General features: G+C 43.0%; 2 pseudogenes across 2 annotated transcripts; both read right to left on the reverse strand.

Annotated features, from left to right (window-relative positions):
* Positions 1 to 932: 932 nt before the first annotated feature.
* On the reverse strand, positions 933 to 9312 carry LOC307064140 (lysozyme g-like protein 2; annotated as a pseudogene). Its single transcript has 5 exons — positions 9264 to 9312; positions 4644 to 4784; positions 3446 to 3642; positions 2423 to 2562; positions 933 to 1051 (listed from the first exon to the last, which is right to left on the reverse strand). The product of its transcript is annotated as a lysozyme g-like protein 2 (transcript).
* A 91-nt stretch (positions 9313 to 9403) lies between these two features.
* Positions 9404 to 17977, reverse strand: LOC307064141 (lysozyme g-like protein 1; annotated as a pseudogene). Its single transcript has 6 exons — positions 17935 to 17977; positions 12790 to 12954; positions 12080 to 12179; positions 11481 to 11672; positions 9618 to 9766; positions 9404 to 9442 (listed from the first exon to the last, which is right to left on the reverse strand). The product of its transcript is annotated as a lysozyme g-like protein 1 (transcript).
* Positions 17978 to 18227: the final 250 nt, after the last annotated feature.

An 18227-nucleotide genomic window follows, 5' to 3' on the forward strand; every position in this document is an offset into this window, starting at 1 on the left:
ATTTCCTTTTACTGCTTAAAATTTCCAGAGCTGGTTAATTTTACTTACACCTAAAGAACCATAACAAAATTGGCTCCTATATGCTTATCTTCAGCCATGTTTGGTGGAGAATGGACCTCTTGAAAGATTGTGTGGCAGCAACTACTGAAAAGGGAAGAAAAGAAGCCAGTCCCTGGATCTTCAGCAAACAAGAGGAAGAAGACACAAGAGGTAGGTGTGGGCCTGAGGGACACAGTGTATGTCCCTTGAGGAAGATCGGTTTCACCACAGTTGGCTCTCAGGTACTCAGGGAGCTAGAATTCCACCCTGGGTTCTCCATGGCCTCCCAGGTTGACTGGCTTGGGAGTCAGGCATTCCTCACAAGCAAAGCCCTAGTAGCTTGAGCAGATACTAGGAAAAGGACAAAGGCTCAGATCAGGCTCTCTTCTTGTTAGCAATTCTGGTAAGACAGGGAGTAGGTGGGCATTGAAATCATGGGCTAGGAGTTCCCTGGAAGTCCAATGGTTAAGGCTCCACGCTTCCACTGCAGGGGGGTATGGGTTTGATCCCTGGTTGGGGAACTAAGATCCCACATGCCGTGTGGTATAACCAAGAAAAAAAAAAAAGTAAAGAAAAGAAATCATGGACTAAAATGAGGCCTTGCTGCAATATGTAGACTTACTCTTAAGAATATGCTAAGAATATGTCACTTACTATGATATTTACTGCACAATAATTATGCATATGTTTATGCATATTTCATGGGAACCATAATGTGAACTGGGTGGATTTTCCTTTTTTATGCTTATTTGCATGAAGAAAAGTGAGAAATGAATTTTCTGTCATAAGTGCAACCATTCCTTTGCCAGTGTTGGGTACAACACAACCATATCAAACCCTCAAAGAAGGGCCATCTGAGCACCTGCCAACCTGGCCCACCCACAGAGCTTTGCCTAGAAGCCGTGTCTCTTATAGAATTTAGCTCGAGTTATAATATCACCGATGAAGTCACTGTCTATGTCCACGGGGGTGCCAATGGCTTCAGTTCCTGACTTGAAGGCTGAGAGACCACCTGAAATGAAACCAGAGGTTCAGATTAAAAGATTAACTTTCAGCAGAAATAAGCTATGAGCATTCCCGGGATGTCAGCCCTCCAGGGAAATCTTCCAAAGCAGACAGTCCCAGCTCCTCTTTCCCCCTTTCCTCTCCTCCTGAAAGGATCCATTTCCTCAAGAATCACTGAAAACATTCCAGATTGGTTTCCTTCTCTTTCTCTTTTTCTGAAGACTTTTGTTTTTCTTGCTGCAAAAGTCAGATTTGTTTCTTATTTAGTGCAGGCCTGGCAAAACTAGATCCCCAGTAAACCTTCAGTCTAAAACTGCTTGTAACATTCTCTCAGTCATTCAAGAACTCACTCATTTATTCATTCATTCATTCATTCAATAAAATTTTTTAAGCACCTACTATGGACCAGGATGTGTGCCACACTGAGTGCATGGTGCACAATGATGCTCAAGACATACTCATTCCTTTGTAGGTGTATGTGTGCAATATGCATGTTTGTTCATACGTGTATTATCCCCTAGAAGGTTAATCTTCAGTAGTAACTCATGTGTTTACCATAATTGTACTCTGCTCGGATGTCTAGAGATAAAGACCCCTGGTCCTGATCCCTGCCTTCAAGGACTTTGAAGTAGAAAATAGAAACTGTTTATTTGAAATTAAGGCCATAAAATGTAAAACTGTTTATTTGAAATTAAGGCCATAAAAGGAGAGAGGCATATACATACCATGGGCCTATAGGAGGCAGACTTAATAAGAATTGGTATGGCTGGATGTGAAGGGAGAAGGAACCAGAGAACCTAAGAAAAAAATGTTTTTTCTGGCTGGGATGACTGGGTATATTATAGTGCCTTCCTTTCACAGAGATAGAAAATACAGAAGAAAAAGCAGATTTATAGTGGGAGGCTATTGAGTTAGTTCAGTCTGGGAGATGCTGAACCTGAGGGGGTCTGTGATCAGCCGAGCAGGGATTTCCACCTGGACACATCATGGTACCTAAAGCCCTGGTGTCACTGAGGATGCTCAGAGAGTGAAAACTTGTTCAAAAAATTCAGAAAGTGGGTAACAGCTTCTTGCACCAGGGGGAAAATAACCCATCAGAGGAAGGCAAACATATTCTTTGAAACAATCGCACTAACTCTCAAGGTATCACTCAATGGCTCAATAACCAATGAGATGTAATAAGAACACCCAACGTCTGGCAGAAGGGGAATGGAAATTGGGAATGAAGAACACTCTAAGGAACTCAGTGCTTCAGAGAACACTAGGGGTCCTCCCAGGCCCACTGCTGACCCTATGGACACAGGCCCAGGGAGGCCCAAGGTACACCCGGCCTTCTGGGCTCTCACTCACTGTTCTTCTAAACAAAGCACTGGTCTACCTTTAAGGTATTGAGCCACACTCCACGTGGGGAATTTTTTCTGGATTGCCTTAATTCTGTCTGTGAGAATCCCAACAGCCTGCAAAAGGTGTTCTTTGCTGTCCCAGGTACCAACAGATTGATGGAGTTTTTTTATCAAGCTAGAAAATTCAGATAAGAATGTCAACATCTGGATGGAGCAACACATTTTTCTGCTGTCCTGATTTCTCCTCTTTATGTTCAAGGTCATAGACACTGGCCTTATCCCTTTTCTTTATTCCCACAGAATCAATTCTAAAAGTCCTTTCACAGAAAAGAGAATCAGAGAAACACAGTAAGAGTTGGGAGAAGTGTATGTGGCATAGTTTTAGTTAAGCACTCAAATATAGAAAAAAAAAGAAAAAGTTGTTTCAAAACAAATAATGAGCACCCAAAGTCTAGATATTTGCAGTCAAAAATAACTGGAAGGCTAGAAGTCTGGGTTTCTCAGACAATTTAAAATAAAGCCTGGGGGAGTTCCCTGGCGGTCCAGTGGTTGGGACTCAGTGCTTTCACTGCCGGGGCCTGGGTTCAATCCCTAGTGGGGGAACTAAGATCCCTCAAGCCGTGTGGAATGGAATAGAATAGAATAGGGGAAAACCTGGAAGCAAATATCCTGATAATTTGGGTCCCCTTCCTCCAATTTGCCTAAAGGACAAGTTGGTTCAAGTAGGGTTTCATTATAATGTTTTGATCTACATGGATGAAATTTACTATTGCATGAACCTCAAAGGGATACCTGTAATAGTACCCTTTATAAAATTTTCTCAATTTAAGTACATTGCATAATATTAATTACAAATTGTAATTACAAAACTCATAAGATACTTTAAAAAAAAGATATCCAATAACTGGTATATCTTGACACGTTACAGAAATCCCAGTGGCAATTATGCAAATACCAGTGTTTTGAAGCCTAGGATAAATGCAGATAGATTTCCAGTTTGGGTTAGCTTCTGTGAGGAAGCATGAAGTGGGGCTGATTGAAAGTTTCTAGCTGAGTACCTGCATCAAGCCAAATTTAAGTCCTTTGTGGTCCCAGGCATCTTGCCAGACGGTTCCACCATGGCTTTCTCTGGAACTGATGGCTGCAATGAGAGCAGAGTCCATGCAGTGCCTCAGCCCAACTTCTTTGATTAGAATTTGGTAAGACTTGAAGACCTTCAAATCCATCTCAGCAAACATTTCAGAACCACGGATGCCTACACCAATAGAAAATAAACTGTTTCCTCCACTCCAGAAGAGACCCCTTTTTCAAAGTTTAATAAGTTAGCCACAGGTCCTGACTGTGGCCCACAGGCTTGGGACAACCATTTTAGGACATTTTTTGATCTCTGATTGCATAAACCCAGAAAGGTCCTCAGCCCCAGATGGATACCACTTCTGCTTTCTTTCTTGTTCTCTTTTCTGCCACATCTGGTGCATTGGGAAAAGTCTTGGACTAGAAGTCAGCCAACCTATGTTTGAGTTTGGTTCTGACACTACCTAGCCCTGGGCCCTTGGGAAGTCTCTCCTCCTTGCTGAGCCTCGGTTGTCTGATCTGTCAACTGGGAAGGTAGGATTAGATTGACCTTGTAGTTGCTTCCAGCTCTGACATGCTAATACTGAGACAACATGAAGAAGACTTCGGATCAGAATTACACAAGAGAGGACATACAGAGAGCGTTGCTTAAAATGCTCATGCTGTAACCTGAAGTAGACACAACAACAAATGAGAAAACAAAGCCAGAATTTGATACTTTATTTAAGCAATCATTTCAATATGTAGAAATAAACACATCTCGACCAGGTTTGGAAAGGATGAAGCGAAAATGAAAAGAAGCAGCTTGATAGGGGAGTCAGGGTTCTGTTTTTCTCTCTCTCTCTTTTTTTTTTTTTTTTTTTTCGATATGCGGGCCTCTCTCTGTTGTGGCCTCTCCCGCCGCGGAGCACAGGCTCCGGACACGCAGGCCCAGCAGCCATGGCTCACGGGCCCAGCCACTCCGCAGCATGCGGGATCCTCCCGGACCGGGGCACGAACCCATGTCCCCTGCATCGGCAGGCGGACTCTCAACCACTGTGCCACCAGGAAAGCCCTCTCTCATTTTTAATTTTGATATTACTGCTATAATAATGAACTTCTCAAAATTAAGCTACTTCCTAAGAAAGAATCTGAAAATGATGAAAGGGGGCTAGCCAAAGGCTTGCCTGGCTTTACACTCACTGCAGGCAATCAACCTGGTGATATCACAGGTAGCACCAGAGGTCTCCATGGTCATGATGTCACTGTAGCAACCATGGTACAGGCGGGAATGCAGGCGAGGGTTCATTGAATGGGTGAAGGAGCGTGAGCCCCTGGAAGTGCCTGCGGGGCACAATGATCATTCACATGAAGCCTGCGAGAAAATACTGCTCGGAGTTGCTCTCATGAACATCACTCAACCAACAGCAAAGCCATAGGCTTAATCCTCCCCAAGCCCCTCGCCAAGCCCCTCCCCCAAGACCCCCAGAATGGCTCACCAGACAAAACAGAAGATTCCCCCTTCCCACTCCAACCTTAAAAAGTTTAATACAGCACTTAATTCTAAATGTTGTGTAAAGTATTATGACAGTCAGTTCTTATAGGTCTCAAAAACATTTGCTGCAATCTTGATCAGGGTGAAAATTGCCAGTAGAGCTTTTGTTTCTTGTTTTTTGGGTTTTTTTATAATTGTATACACACACATACATACATATACATGAAATATTTTATTGTTGTTAGCTTTACAAAAACAGGGTCATATTATTCACACTTTTCTTTTTTTTTGAATTTTATTTTATTTATTTTTTTATACAGCAAGTTCTTATTAGTCATCCATTTTATACACATCAGTGTATACATGTCAATCCCAATCGCCCAGTTCATCCCACCCCCACCCCCACACCCCGCTGCTTTCCTGCCTTTGTGTCCATACGTTTGTTCCCTACATCTGTGTCTCAATTTCTGCCCTGCAAGCCGGTTCATCAGTACCATTTTTCTAGGTTCACATATATGCATTAATATACAATATTTGTTTTTCTCTTTCTGACTTACTTCACTCTGTATGACAGTCTCTAGATTCATCCACATCTCTACAAATGACCCAATTTCATTCCTTTTTATGGCTGAGTAATATTCCAATGTATATATGTACCACATCTTCTTTATCCATTCATCTGTCAATGGGCATTTAGGTTGCTTCCATGACCTGGCTCTTGTAAATAGTGCAGCAATGAACATTCGGGTGCATGTGTCTTTTTGAATTATGGTTTCCTCTGGGTATATGCCCAGTAGTGGGATTGCTGGGTCATATGATAATTCTATTTGTAGTTTTTTAAGGAACCTCCATACTGTTCTCCATAGTGGTTGTATCAATTTACATCCCACCAACAGTGCAAGAGGGTTCCCTTTTCTCCACACCCTCTCCAGCATTTGTTGTTTGTAGATTTTCTGATGATGCCCATTCTAACTGGTGTGAGGTGATACCTCATTGTAGTTTTTTTTTTTTTACATCTTTATTGGAGTATAATTGCTTTACAATGGTGTGTTAGTTTCTGCTTTATAACAAAGTGAATCAGTTATACATACACATATGTTCCCATATCTCTTCCCTCTTGCATCTCCCTCCCTCCCACTCTCCCTATCCCACCCCTCTAGGTGGACACAAAGCACCGAGCTGATCTCCCTGTGCTATGCAGCTGCTTCCCACTAGCTATCTACCTTACGTTTGGTAGTGTATATATGTCCATGCCTCTCTCTCGCTTTGTCACAGCTTACCCTTCCCCCTCCCCATATCCTCAAGTCCATTCTCTAGTAGGTCTGTGTTTTTATTCCTGTCTTACCCCTAGGTTCGTCATGGCATCTTTTTTCTTAAATTCCATATATATGTGTTAGCATACGGTATTTGTCTTTCTCTTTCTGACTTACTTCACTCTGTATGACAGACTCTAGGTCTATCCACCTCATTACAAATAGCTCAATTTCATTTCTTTTTATGGCTGAGTAATATTCCATTGTATATATATGCCACATCTTCTTTATCCATTCATCCAATGACGGACACTTAGGTTGTTTCCATCTCCGGGCTATTGTAAATAGAGCTGCAATGAATATTTTGGTACATGACTCTTTTTGAATTATGGTTTTCTCAGGGTATATGCCCAGTAGTGGGATTGCTGGGTCATATGGTATTTCTATTTGTAGTTTTTTAAGGAACCTCCATACTGTTCTCCATAGTGGCTGTACCAATTCACATTCCCACCAGCAGTGCAAGAGTGTTCCCTTTTCTCCACACGCTCTCCAGCATTTATTGTTTCTAGATTTTTTGTTGATGGCCATTCTGACCGATGTGAGATGATATCTCATTGTAGTTTTGATTTGCATTTCTCTAATGATTAATGATGTTGAGCATTCTTTCATGTGTTTGTTGGCAGTCTGTATATCTTCTTTGGAGGAATGCCTATTTAAGTCTTCTGCCCATTTTTGGATTGGGTTGTTTGTTTTTTTGTTATTGAGCTGCATGAGCTGCTTATAAATTTTGGAGATTAATCCTTTGTCAGTTGCTTCATTTGCAAATATCTTCTCCCGTTCTGAGGGTTGTCTTTTGGTCTTGTTTATGGTTTCCTTTGCTGTGCAAAAGCTTTGAAGTTTCATTAGGTCCCATTTGTTTATTTTTGTTTTTATTTCCATTTCTCTAGGAGGTGGGTCCAAAAGGATCTTGCTGTGATTTATGTCATAGAGTGTTCTGCCTATGTTTTCCTCTAAGAGTTTGATAGTTTCCGGCCTTACATTTAGGTTTTTAATCCATTTTGAGTTTATTTTTGTGTATGGTGTTAGGGAGTGATCTAATCTCATACTTTTACATGTACCTGTCCAGTTTTCCCAGCACCACTTATTGAAGAGGATGTCTTTTCTCCACTGTACATTCCTGCCTCCTTTATCAAAGATAAGGTGACCATGTATGCGTGGGTTTATCTCTGGGCTTTCTATCCTGTTCCATTGATCTATCTTTCTGTTTTTGTGCCAGTACCATACTGTCTTGATTACTGTAGCTTTGTAGTATAGTCTGAAGTCAAGGAGCCTGATTCCTCCAGATCCGTTTTTCGTTCTCAAGATTGCTTTTGCTATTTGGGGTCTTTTGTGTTTCCATACAAATTGTGAAATTTTTTGTTCTAGTTCTGTGAAAAATGCCATGGATTGCATTGAATCTGTAGATTGCTTTGGGTAGTAGAGTCATTTTCACAATGTTGATTCTTCCAATCCAAGAACATGGTATATCTCTCCATCTATTTGTATCATCTTTAATTTCTTTCATCAGTGTCTTATAATTTTCTGCATACAGGTCTTTTGTCTCCTTACGTAGGTTTATTCCTAGATATTTTATTCTTTTTGTTGCAGTGGTAAATGGGAGTGTTTTCTTGATTTCACTTTCAGATTTTTCATCATTAATGTATAGGAATGCCAGAGATTTCTGTGCATTAATTTTGTATCCTGCAACCTTATCAGATTCATTGATTAGTTCTAGTAGTTTTCTGGTGGCATCTTTAGGATTTTCTGTGTATAGTATCATGTCATCTGCAAACAGTGACACTTTTATTTCTTCTTTTCCAATTTGTATTCCTTTTATTTCTTTTTCTTCTCTGATTGCTGTCTAGGACTTCCAAAACTATGTTGAATAAGAGTGGTGAGAGTGGACATCCTTGTCTTGTTCCTGATCTTAGTGGAAATGCTTTCAGTTTTTCACCATCCCACTGACTTTTAGAGATCACACACCTGGTCTCAGGACTTAATGAAGCTCAGGTTCTTTATGTCTCATTGCAGAAAGAATTCAGTGAGAGGCAAAGTGATAGGTTATAATTAGATTTATTTAGAGAGGTACACATTCCATAGACAGAATGTGGTCCATCTCAAAAGGTGAGAATGGCCACAGGGCATGGGGTCATCTCAGTAAGTGAGAGCAGCCCTGGGAGAAACACACTCCACAGAGTGTGGGCCATCTTAGAAGATGAGAGGCCCCAAAATATGGGGTGGTTAGTTTTTACGGGCTGGGTAATTTCATAGGCTAATGAGTGAGAAGATTATTCCAATTATTTTGGAGAAAAGGCAGAGATTTCCAGGAATTGGGCCACTGTCCACTTTTTGACCTTTTATGGTTGGCCTCAGAACAGTCATGGCACCCCTGGGTATGTCATTTAGCTAATGTATTACAATGAACATATAATGAGGCTCAAAGTCTGCTGAAAGTCGAACCTTCTGCCATCTTGGACCTCGTTGGTTCTAACCAGTTTTTGTCGTGTCCTCAGTGGCTATGTCATTTTTATAAAGGTTGTGCCCTTCCCTCTTTTTGCAAAACTATTCCCCCCAGCAGGTGGGACTGGCTACCCTCTTACCCTTTTTCTCATCAAAAGTTTTCAATTAAAATTTGAAACTATGATTTTTATCAAAGAAATCAGTGATAGAGTTGCCACATAAAATAACCACATGCCCAGTTATATCTGAATTTCAAATAGACAATGCATAATATTTTACTATAAATGTCTTCTAAATATTGCATGGGACTTACACTAAAAAAAATCATTTTTTATCTGGAATTCAAATTTAACTGGGATTCCGATATTTTTATTTGCTAAGTCTGACAATGCAAGCCAGTGAGACACAGGATTCATTTCACAGAAGTCCACATTACAGCTCACATCCGTGGAAATACCTTTAAAGAGACACAGCCTTTTATTTGCACACACCAGACCGCAAAATGCAGATAATAATTCTTTAATGTGATTCATGATATTTTGATGACATTTGGGTCAAACTCAGATTCAGAATTACTGGCCTCATTGGCTAATTTTATCTGTGTAACAGCTGAAGCTGCCTGCATGATAATGATCTTGGGTCTGAGCTGAAGCGCTGGAAGCCCTGTCTTTTGAAGTATTTGGCTCGTGCAAGGACATCATTGCAGAAGCCACAGCTCAGGTCCTGGCTGCTTCAGGTGTAGTCACAGAGTCCACCTGGAATTTGTGAGATGGGTTAATGCCAAGCCCACAGCCCCTCGCTGTGGCAGGGTGCTCAGCAGTTAACTCAGATTCTCTTTCCTAGTTGCTTTCTAGGAGGCAACTGAGGTTTGGGAGAATCTGGTGCAATGAATTATGTTTGTACCTATTAACTCCATGCTGGGAAACCAACCCATGGGTTACACAAAGCTCTCAGGTGCTGGTCAGGGGTCCAGGTTGGAAACCTTCTCTGGATTTCTTTGATTCTAACAGTCAAGACCTCAGTCATCTGGGAAACCTGGGCCTTGCTGATCCAGGAGGTGGGGCATGAAGGCCAGGGTCCTGTGAGGAGAGAGGCAGAGGGTAATGCAGCTTCCTGGGATCAGGGCTACTTTTTCATTTCCCTTTTTCTCTCCTCCCCTTTGGCAGAACCATTGCCACCTTCAATCTCCCTGAGGATAAATAGTAAAGCTACAAGTTTAGGCAAAGGACGGGACGAGCAGACATTTCACAGCTGTTTTCAGGGTAATGGTGAGAGACAGAGTTGGAAACCAGAGGTGACAGATGTAGCGTAGGGACCAGTCTGATGCCCTCTTTCAGTGCTGTAAGCATAAACCTTCTAAACAGATCAGAAAGGGGATTTTCTATCTGGACTTGTAACTCTCCTTTCAGATAATCTGAATGTCTAAAGGTAACTTTTCTACACTTTCTTGTACACCATGTGGGTTTCACCATATGTAGGAGAAATGTCTGACTCTGGGGAGTTCTTTCTTCATCATCAAAGGAGATGGACTCATCCTTTACAAAGGAAGCAGAACAGGGCAGGAGAAATGATGCCTGCCCTGACATCACCAATGATGTCCTCGGTCCCAGTACTGCATTTTCCAGCTGCTGGGTGACTTTGTGGCAATGACTTTGTCCTCGCAAATCCACTTCCTCACTTGTAAAGGGCAGATGACTTGCCTCCCCCACCGACTTCATCTCATCAGTTTATTGGATGGGTCCCCACATCAAAATAAGGTAAAGTATTTGAAAGTACTTTTAAATTGTCAAGCGTCATGTACTTTGGGAAGCCAATTTAAAGATCATTGAGGAGTACATTTTCCTAAAAGCTTAAAGTATGAGTGCAATACTTATAAGTTTCTCAACGGCGACAACAATGTGAAATGCATAGGAAAAACATGTCCTCGGGCTTCCCTGGTGGCGCAGTGGTTGAGAGTCTGCCTGTCGATGCAGGGGATGTGGGTTCGTGCCCCGGTCCGGGAAGATCCCACATGCCGCGGAGCGGCTGGGCCCGTGAGCCATGGCTGCTGAGCCTGCGCGTGCGGAGCCTGTGCTCTGCAACGGGAGAGGCCACAACAGTAAGAGGCCCGCGTGCCGCAAAAAAAAAAAAAAAAAAAAAAAAAAAACCATGTCCTCGTTACGTCCCTTGCATCACCAATTCAGCCAGCACAGAGTTTATTCGGCAGTGGGGTTAATGAACAACCCGTTCCCTGGAAGTTTCTATCAGGCAGCAAGTGATACCAGGCAGAATTAGTGCAAATCCTCATAACTAAGAATTGTGTAGAAATAAGACAAGGGAAAGGGAATTCAGTATTTGTTGAGAATCTACCAGATACCAAGTGCTTCTTCACGTTATTTCATTGAATCTTCATAACAATTCTCTGAGATGGCATTTTTCAGATGAGGAAACTGAGACCTAGGGAGAGTGAATGATTTATCCAAGGTCACATGGTTACAAAGTAACAGAGCAAGGATTCAATCTGTGATCTCTCTCCTGCACAATCACCTTACTGGAAATCCAGAATAGGGTTTGGTTGCTGACAGCCTGGAAACACAGCATAATTTACTTTGAAAAGAAATTGTGGCTCTAAACGAAGCAGGAATGTTGCTGTTCACATCTCCCAGGTGGAGCTGTGGTTCTCACAACTCCAGGGAGCATCTTTTACTCCGTATTCTGTGGAGCGGTGCTCCAGCGATGCCATCAGCAATAACGAATGTGAAGGAGTCCCTTGGGGTTGTGACAAGCCACACGTCATGATTGGTGGCAGGTTACCTGCACCACCCTGGCTCCATCGCCCATACTGTCCGCATTGACCAGGACGTTACCACCATGAGACTCCTGGACAAGACACCAGCGATCACGGCAGGGTCCATGCAGTACTTTAGGCCAACTGTACACATGGTGGGTTGATATCACAGGAGGTATGGCATGTCTATTTCATCCAGCCTTTCAGAAGCATGAACTCTTTTTTGTTGTCTGTTTCTTTTTGTTTGTTTGTTTGTTTTTTGCGGTACGCGGGCCTCTCACTGTTGTGGCCTCTCCCGTTGCGGAGCACAGGCTCTGGATGTGCAGGCCCAGTGGCCATGGCTCACGGGCCCAGCCGCTCCACAGCATGTGGGTTCCTCCTGGACCGGGGCATGAACCCGTGTCCCCTGCATCGGCAGGCGGACTCTCAACCACTGCGCCACCAGGGAAGCCCCAGAAGCACGAACTCTTAAAGCAAACACAGAAGGAAGGAGGCAGCTTGGTGTGACTCATGCTGAGACAGGAGTTCAAGAAGAGAGAGAAAATACACTCCAGGGACCTGGTCAGTGGTCTAGGACTGAGAAGCCCAAGTTTTGGTCTGAAATCCCTTGTGGCCATCCCTAGACCTGAGATTATGAGTCTCCTCCTTTGAGCTTGCGTCCACATCCCCTGAGGAGTGTCCTTTGTGCTCCTCAGCTGGGCTCTCAGGGGCTGCTCTGGCCCACCCTGGAAAATTCCATGGGCACAGACACCATCAGCCCCATCATAAGCATCCCAGAGTGACCCAATAAAATGTACCTGTCCATCAGCTACCATGTGACAGAATAGGAGAGAAAAGTTCTCCCAACTCTTCAAGGAGTCCTTGGAGAGTTTCCCTGGCAGGTTTCCTCATGCCTGCCCACCTTTCTGCCCTAAAGTGACACCCAGAATCATGTGAGCTTAAACCTTTATGAAATAACGAGAAATGGCAAAATGAAGACCAGTACTAATTTACCTGGCTAGCCCACTTTCCTGGTTTCACAAGCACTCTCATCCACCTTACATCAAACCAAGCTGTCAACACTGTAAAGTAAGTGCTATTCTCACCCTTCCAGTGGATGCTCAGGAGACCTGAGTGACTTGTTGAAGCCCCAGAGCTAACACTCAGACAAGCTCTGTGGACCCCACGTCCAGTGCTCTCGCCATCACTCCGCTGCGTGGGGCTGTGGGAAGTAGTGGGAACCTAAAGGATATGCTGAGAGGATCAAAACTGTGGGGAAGGACAGGAAGGCTTGGGGTGGCATCTCAAGGGAAGGGACAAAATCCTGTGGAAGCCACGCTTGCCAAAAGGAGTCACCTTCTGAGAGAAAGAGGAAGAAGAGGAGGAGGGCAAGGTGGACAGTGAGATGATCAATACCACAGAATTTCAGGCCTCGACATCTTCCAATCCCGCAAGAAGCCCCAGAGGTGTAGAGGGTCTGGAGGTCTCCATAGCGTCCCCAACTGCTGCTTTCAGATGAGCCTACAAATGGAGAAAATGTCAGCCTAAGACATTGAACTAGTAGTTCTGATCCTGCTTCTATCCATCATGAAGTGATGTTAATAAAAATAACTGGGGCTTCCCTGGTGGCGCAGTGGTTGAGAGTCCGCCTGCCAATGCAGGTGATACGGGTTCGTGCCCCAGTCCAGGAAGATCCCACATGCTGCGGAGTGGCTGGGCCCGTGAGCCATGGCCGCTGAGCCTGCGCGTCCGGAGGCTGCACGTCCAGAGCCTGCGCATCCAGAGCCTGTGCTCCGCAACGGGAAAGGCCGCAACAGTGAGAGGCCCACGTACCGCAAAAAATATATAATAATAATAATAATAATAATAATAACTGTACTAAAATCAATGACAACAAGAACTCAATTTGCCATGGAAACACTTTTGAAATTTACAGTATGGCAACTAAGTGATCACAGATACTAACTTCTTACCTCCTCTTCCATGGACTCGAGAACAGTTGGAGCAGTTATACTACTTGCAAAGCTCTGGGGCTGAACAGTGCTGTTGGGTGGGTGTCTTAGAATCAAAGCAGAGATTCTGTGTTCCCTGTAAACTAGTCCTCATCTTGTGTCTTAGGTGAGCTCGGCACTTCTCCCTCAAATACTCCTAACTCATTGGTCTGGTGAGATACTTGTGTTTGCTCTGGAGAGACATGTAGTATGAAACCTGGTCCTCCCTGGGACCTCAACCCAGACCCAAAGTAAAGGCACAGCTGGTAAACTGGGACTTGGAGTTGGCTTCCCCTGCTCTTGTGTGCACTTCTAGGTGGGAGCCTAAGACGACAAAGGGGGGAGGATACGTTGTGAGGTCCAGGACCAGGTCTCTATGCCGGGGCTCCCTCTTTCCCCTTCTTCCCTTTCTCTCTTTGCCCTTCCATCTCTCTCCCTAACTTTCACTGTCATTCTAGTCACTGAAGGGGAGGGCATTGTCTAGAATTTATAATTCACACCACAAGGAGGGCACATGAGCCAGCAACAAGTTACCTACAGGGGGCAGGAAGCTGCCCCTTGACAGAATCATCTCACTATAATCAGCCTGTAATGACTTCTCATTAGATTACTCTTTTAGATTAATTTAATCTTTGACTAAATTAGATTATATCCTCAAATCTTAATGATATGCAGATCTTTGGAAATATACCTGTTGCACATCATCATCTGTGTACTGTAGGTTTATGTAAATGCATTCTAAAGTTCTGTTTTCTTACTAAGAGCTTCATGGGATTGACATCTGAAAATACTGGTATTTTGGAGTAAATACTTCTATTTTAAAATCTTGTGATGAGTAATCTAAGAGAAATGAGGAAATGAAATGACTTGGTCTTTTATGAGTGTACTAAAAATTAAATGAGCCAACAGTTCCTTGTTTATTTTTTAATCAGTGCACTTTTTATCTTTATAATTGGTGACAAATACCCTTAATAGTAGTTGGTTGTGTCACTCATTACTCCTTGCCCTGTAGTCTCTCCCTAATCACATTATAGGCTCCCCAAAGTTTCTTTTTCTTTTCTCTTGTAACAGTCTTTATTTTAAAGTCCATTTTGTCTGATATGAGTATTGCTACTCCAGATTTCTTTTGATTTCTATTTGCATGGAATACCTTTTTCCATCCCCTCACTTTCAGTCTGTATGTGTCCCTAGATCTGAAGTGGGTCTCTTGTAGATAGCAAATATTATGGGTCTTGTTTTTGTATCCATTCACCCAATCTATGTCTTTTGGTTGGAGCATTTAATCCATTTATGTTTAAGGTAATTATTGATAATGTATGTTCTTATTGCCATTTTGTTAATTGTTTGGATTTGTTTTTGTAAGTCCTTTTTCTTCCCTTCCTCTTTTGTTCTCTTGTGATTGTTGACTAACTTCAGTGTTGTGTTTGGATTCCTTTTTCTTTTTTTGTGTGTATCTATTATAGATTTTCGGTTTGCAGTTACCATGAGGATTTGATATAGCAGTCTGTATATAAGCAAGATTGTGTTAAGTTGCTGGTCTTTTAATTTCAGATGCATTTCCAATATCCTGCATTTGTGCTGTCTTCACAATTGCTGATTTTTTTTTTTTTTTTTTTTTTTTTTTTTTTGGTACGCAGGCCTCTCACTGTTGCGGCCTCTCCTGTTGCGGAGCACAGGCTCCGGACGCGCAGGATCAGCGGCCATGGCTCACGGGCCTAGCCGCTCTGCGGCATGTGGGCTCTTCCTGGACCAGGGCATGAACCCATGTCCCCTGCATCGGCAGGCGGACTCTCAACCACTGCGCCACCAGGGAAGCCCAACAATTGCTGATTCTGATATCAAATTTGTGTGCAGATGATTTCCTACCTTTACTGTATGTTTACCTTTACCGGTGAGCTTTTCCATTTGTAATTTTTGGTTTCTAGTTGTGGCCTTTTATTTTCCACCTAGAGAAGTTCCTTCAGCCTTTGTTGCAAAGCTGGTCTGGTGGTGCTGAATTCTGTTAGCTTTTGCTTGTCTGTAAAGCTTTTGGTTTCTCTGTTGAATCTAAATGAGAGCCTTGCTGGGTAGAGTATTCTTGGTTGTAGGTTCTTCCCTTTGATCACTTGAAATATATCGTGTCACTCCCTTCTGGCCTGCAGAGGTTCTGCTGAGAAATCAGCTGAAAACCTTATGGGAGTTCCCTTGTACATTATTTGTTGCTTTTCCTTTGTTGCTTTTAATATTCTTTCTTTGTCTTTAATTTTTGTCAGTTTGATTACTGTGTGTCTTGGCATGTTCCTCCTTGGGCTTATCTTGCCTGGGACTCTCTGCGCTTCCTGGACTTGGGTGACTATTTCCTTTTCCATGTTAGGGAAGTTTTCAGCTATTATCTCTTCGAATATTTTCTCAGGTCCTTTCTCTCTCCTCCTTCTGGGACCCCTATAATGTGAATGTTGGTGCACTAGATGTTGTCCCAGAGATCTCTCAGACTGTCCTCATTTACTTTCATTCTTTTTTCTTTATTCTATTCCACCACAGTGATTTCCACCATTCTGTCTTCCAGCTCACTTATCTGTTCTTCTGCCTCAGTTATTCTGCTACTGATTCCTTCTAGTGTATTTTTCATTTCAGTTATTGTATTGTTCATCTGTTGCTTGTTCTTTAGTTCTTCTAGGTCTTTGATAAACATTTCTTGTATCTTCTTGATCTGTGCCTCCATTCTTTTTCCAAGATTGTGGATCATCTTTATTACCACTACTGTGAATTCTTTTTCAGGTAGATTGGCTATCTCCACTTCCCTTAGTCGTTCTTCTGGAGTTTTATCTTGTTCCTTCATCTGGAACATATTCCTCTACCATCTCATTTTGTCTACCTGTCTGTGATTGCAGTTTCCTCCACAGGCTGCAGGGCTGCAGCGTTTCTTGCTTCTGTGGTCTGCCCCCTGGTGGATGAGGCTGTCTGAGAGGCTTGTGCAGGCTTCCTGGTGGGAGAGACTGGTGCTTGCCCACTGGTGGGTGGAGCTTGGTCTTGTCCCTCTGGCGGGCAGGGATGTGTCAGGGGGTGTGGTTTATTGGACAGCTGTGTGTTCAGGAAGACTTTGAGCAGCCTGTCTGCTGTTGGGTGGGCCTGTGTTCCCACCCTGTTGGTTGTTTGGCCTGAAGCATCCCAGCACTGGAGCCTACAGGCTGTAGAGTGGAGCCAGGTGTTGGTGAGAAAATGGTGGCCTCCCAGAGGGCTCACACCAATGAGTACTCCCCAGAACTGCTACTGCCAGTGTCCTTGTCCCTGCAGTGAGCCAGAGCTGCCCCCCACACCTCCACAGGACACCCTCCAATACTAGTAAGTAAGTCTGGTCCAGTCTCTTATGAGGTCACTGCTTTTTCTTCTGGGTCCTGGTGTGCACAAGACCATGTGTGCACCCTCCAAGAGTGGAGTTTCTGTTTCCCCCAGTCTTGTGGAATTCCTGTGATCAAACCCTGTTGGCCTTCAAAGCCAGATTCACTGGGGGCTCCTCCTCCCATTACCAGACCCCAAGCTGGAGAGCCTCATGTGGGGCTCAGAACTTTCACTCCTGTGGGAGAACTTCTATGGTATAATTATTTTCCAGTTTGTGGGTCGCCCACCTGGAGTGTATGGGACTTGATTTTATCATGATTGCACCCCTCCTACTGTCTCATTGTGGCTTCTTCTTTGTCTTTGGATGTAGGGTATCTTTAGCACTTTTTTGTTGATGGTTGTTCAGCAGTTAGTTGTGATTTTGGTGTTTCCATAAGGCGAGGTGAGCTCATGTCTTTCTACTCTGCCATCTTGTCTCCTTCACCCAAAGTTCTTTATAGTCCCAAAATTCCTTGTAAAATTTTAAAAAATATTTGTTGAATGGATGGTTCAAGAAAGAAAGGAATGAATGCAAGGCTGGCCCTATCTGAGAAGTTTTTAAAATTCAGAGCCAGGAAAAAATTTGCTTCTCTTGAGGAACTATGCTTCCTACTTTTCTTTGTCCAAAAAAAAAAAAAAATTACCTTTTCCTCTTTGCCCCAGTTGCAACGAACCTTAGGACCAAATCTGAAATTCAAGCATGGCAACGATGTCAGCCTCAGTGGTTAGCTGAGTCCCATCTCCTTGATCCCAGTGTTGTTAGTTTTTTATTGAATTACATTAGTTTTACAATGGTAAATCACGTCAATGCTTCTGTAGAATTATATGGTCTGTTAATAAATTCAATAAATACTTCTGGTGAAAGAATTTTTATAGAGAAACAGTGAGCATTTTTCAATGATATGGATTTAAAGTCTGGCCCAAGCAATGCTGCTGTAAGTCCACCCCACATTCTGGAGAACCCCCTCCTTTTGTGAGGCACCTGGCAAGAGGCTGCTTGTCAGTGGCTGTTAGCAACTCCAGGATTTGTTGAACAGCTTGGTGGGAAAAAGAACATTTTCCACTGCAGTTTTAAGTATCAGAAGTACCACTATGTTCCCATGCTTATCTTTCCCATCTCCAAGGTCATTTGGGAAAAATACAACACACTCACCAGTAAAGGCAAGAAGGCCCAGAAGTAGCCACAGCACAGACATATTGAGGACTTGGCACTATGGATCCTAAAATGATTTTAAAATAGAAATTAGCTCAAAGATATGAAGATATCAATTGTTGTCATAACATTATGTAGTGTTTCTATGGAAAGATGTGAAAAGAATGAATGTGTGTCCCCCTGTCTGAACTAAGAAAATTAATTATTTGAATCCTAATGAAATAAGCCAGAGTGGGACATGTACTCCATCCATCCTTTTAATTAGCTTAAAAATGATGAGACTCCTGCTCAGC

The sequence above is a fragment of the Hyperoodon ampullatus genome (assembly GCF_949752795.1).
Source record: "Hyperoodon ampullatus genome assembly, chromosome: 15".
NCBI lineage: Eukaryota > Metazoa > Chordata > Mammalia > Artiodactyla > Ziphiidae > Hyperoodon > Hyperoodon ampullatus.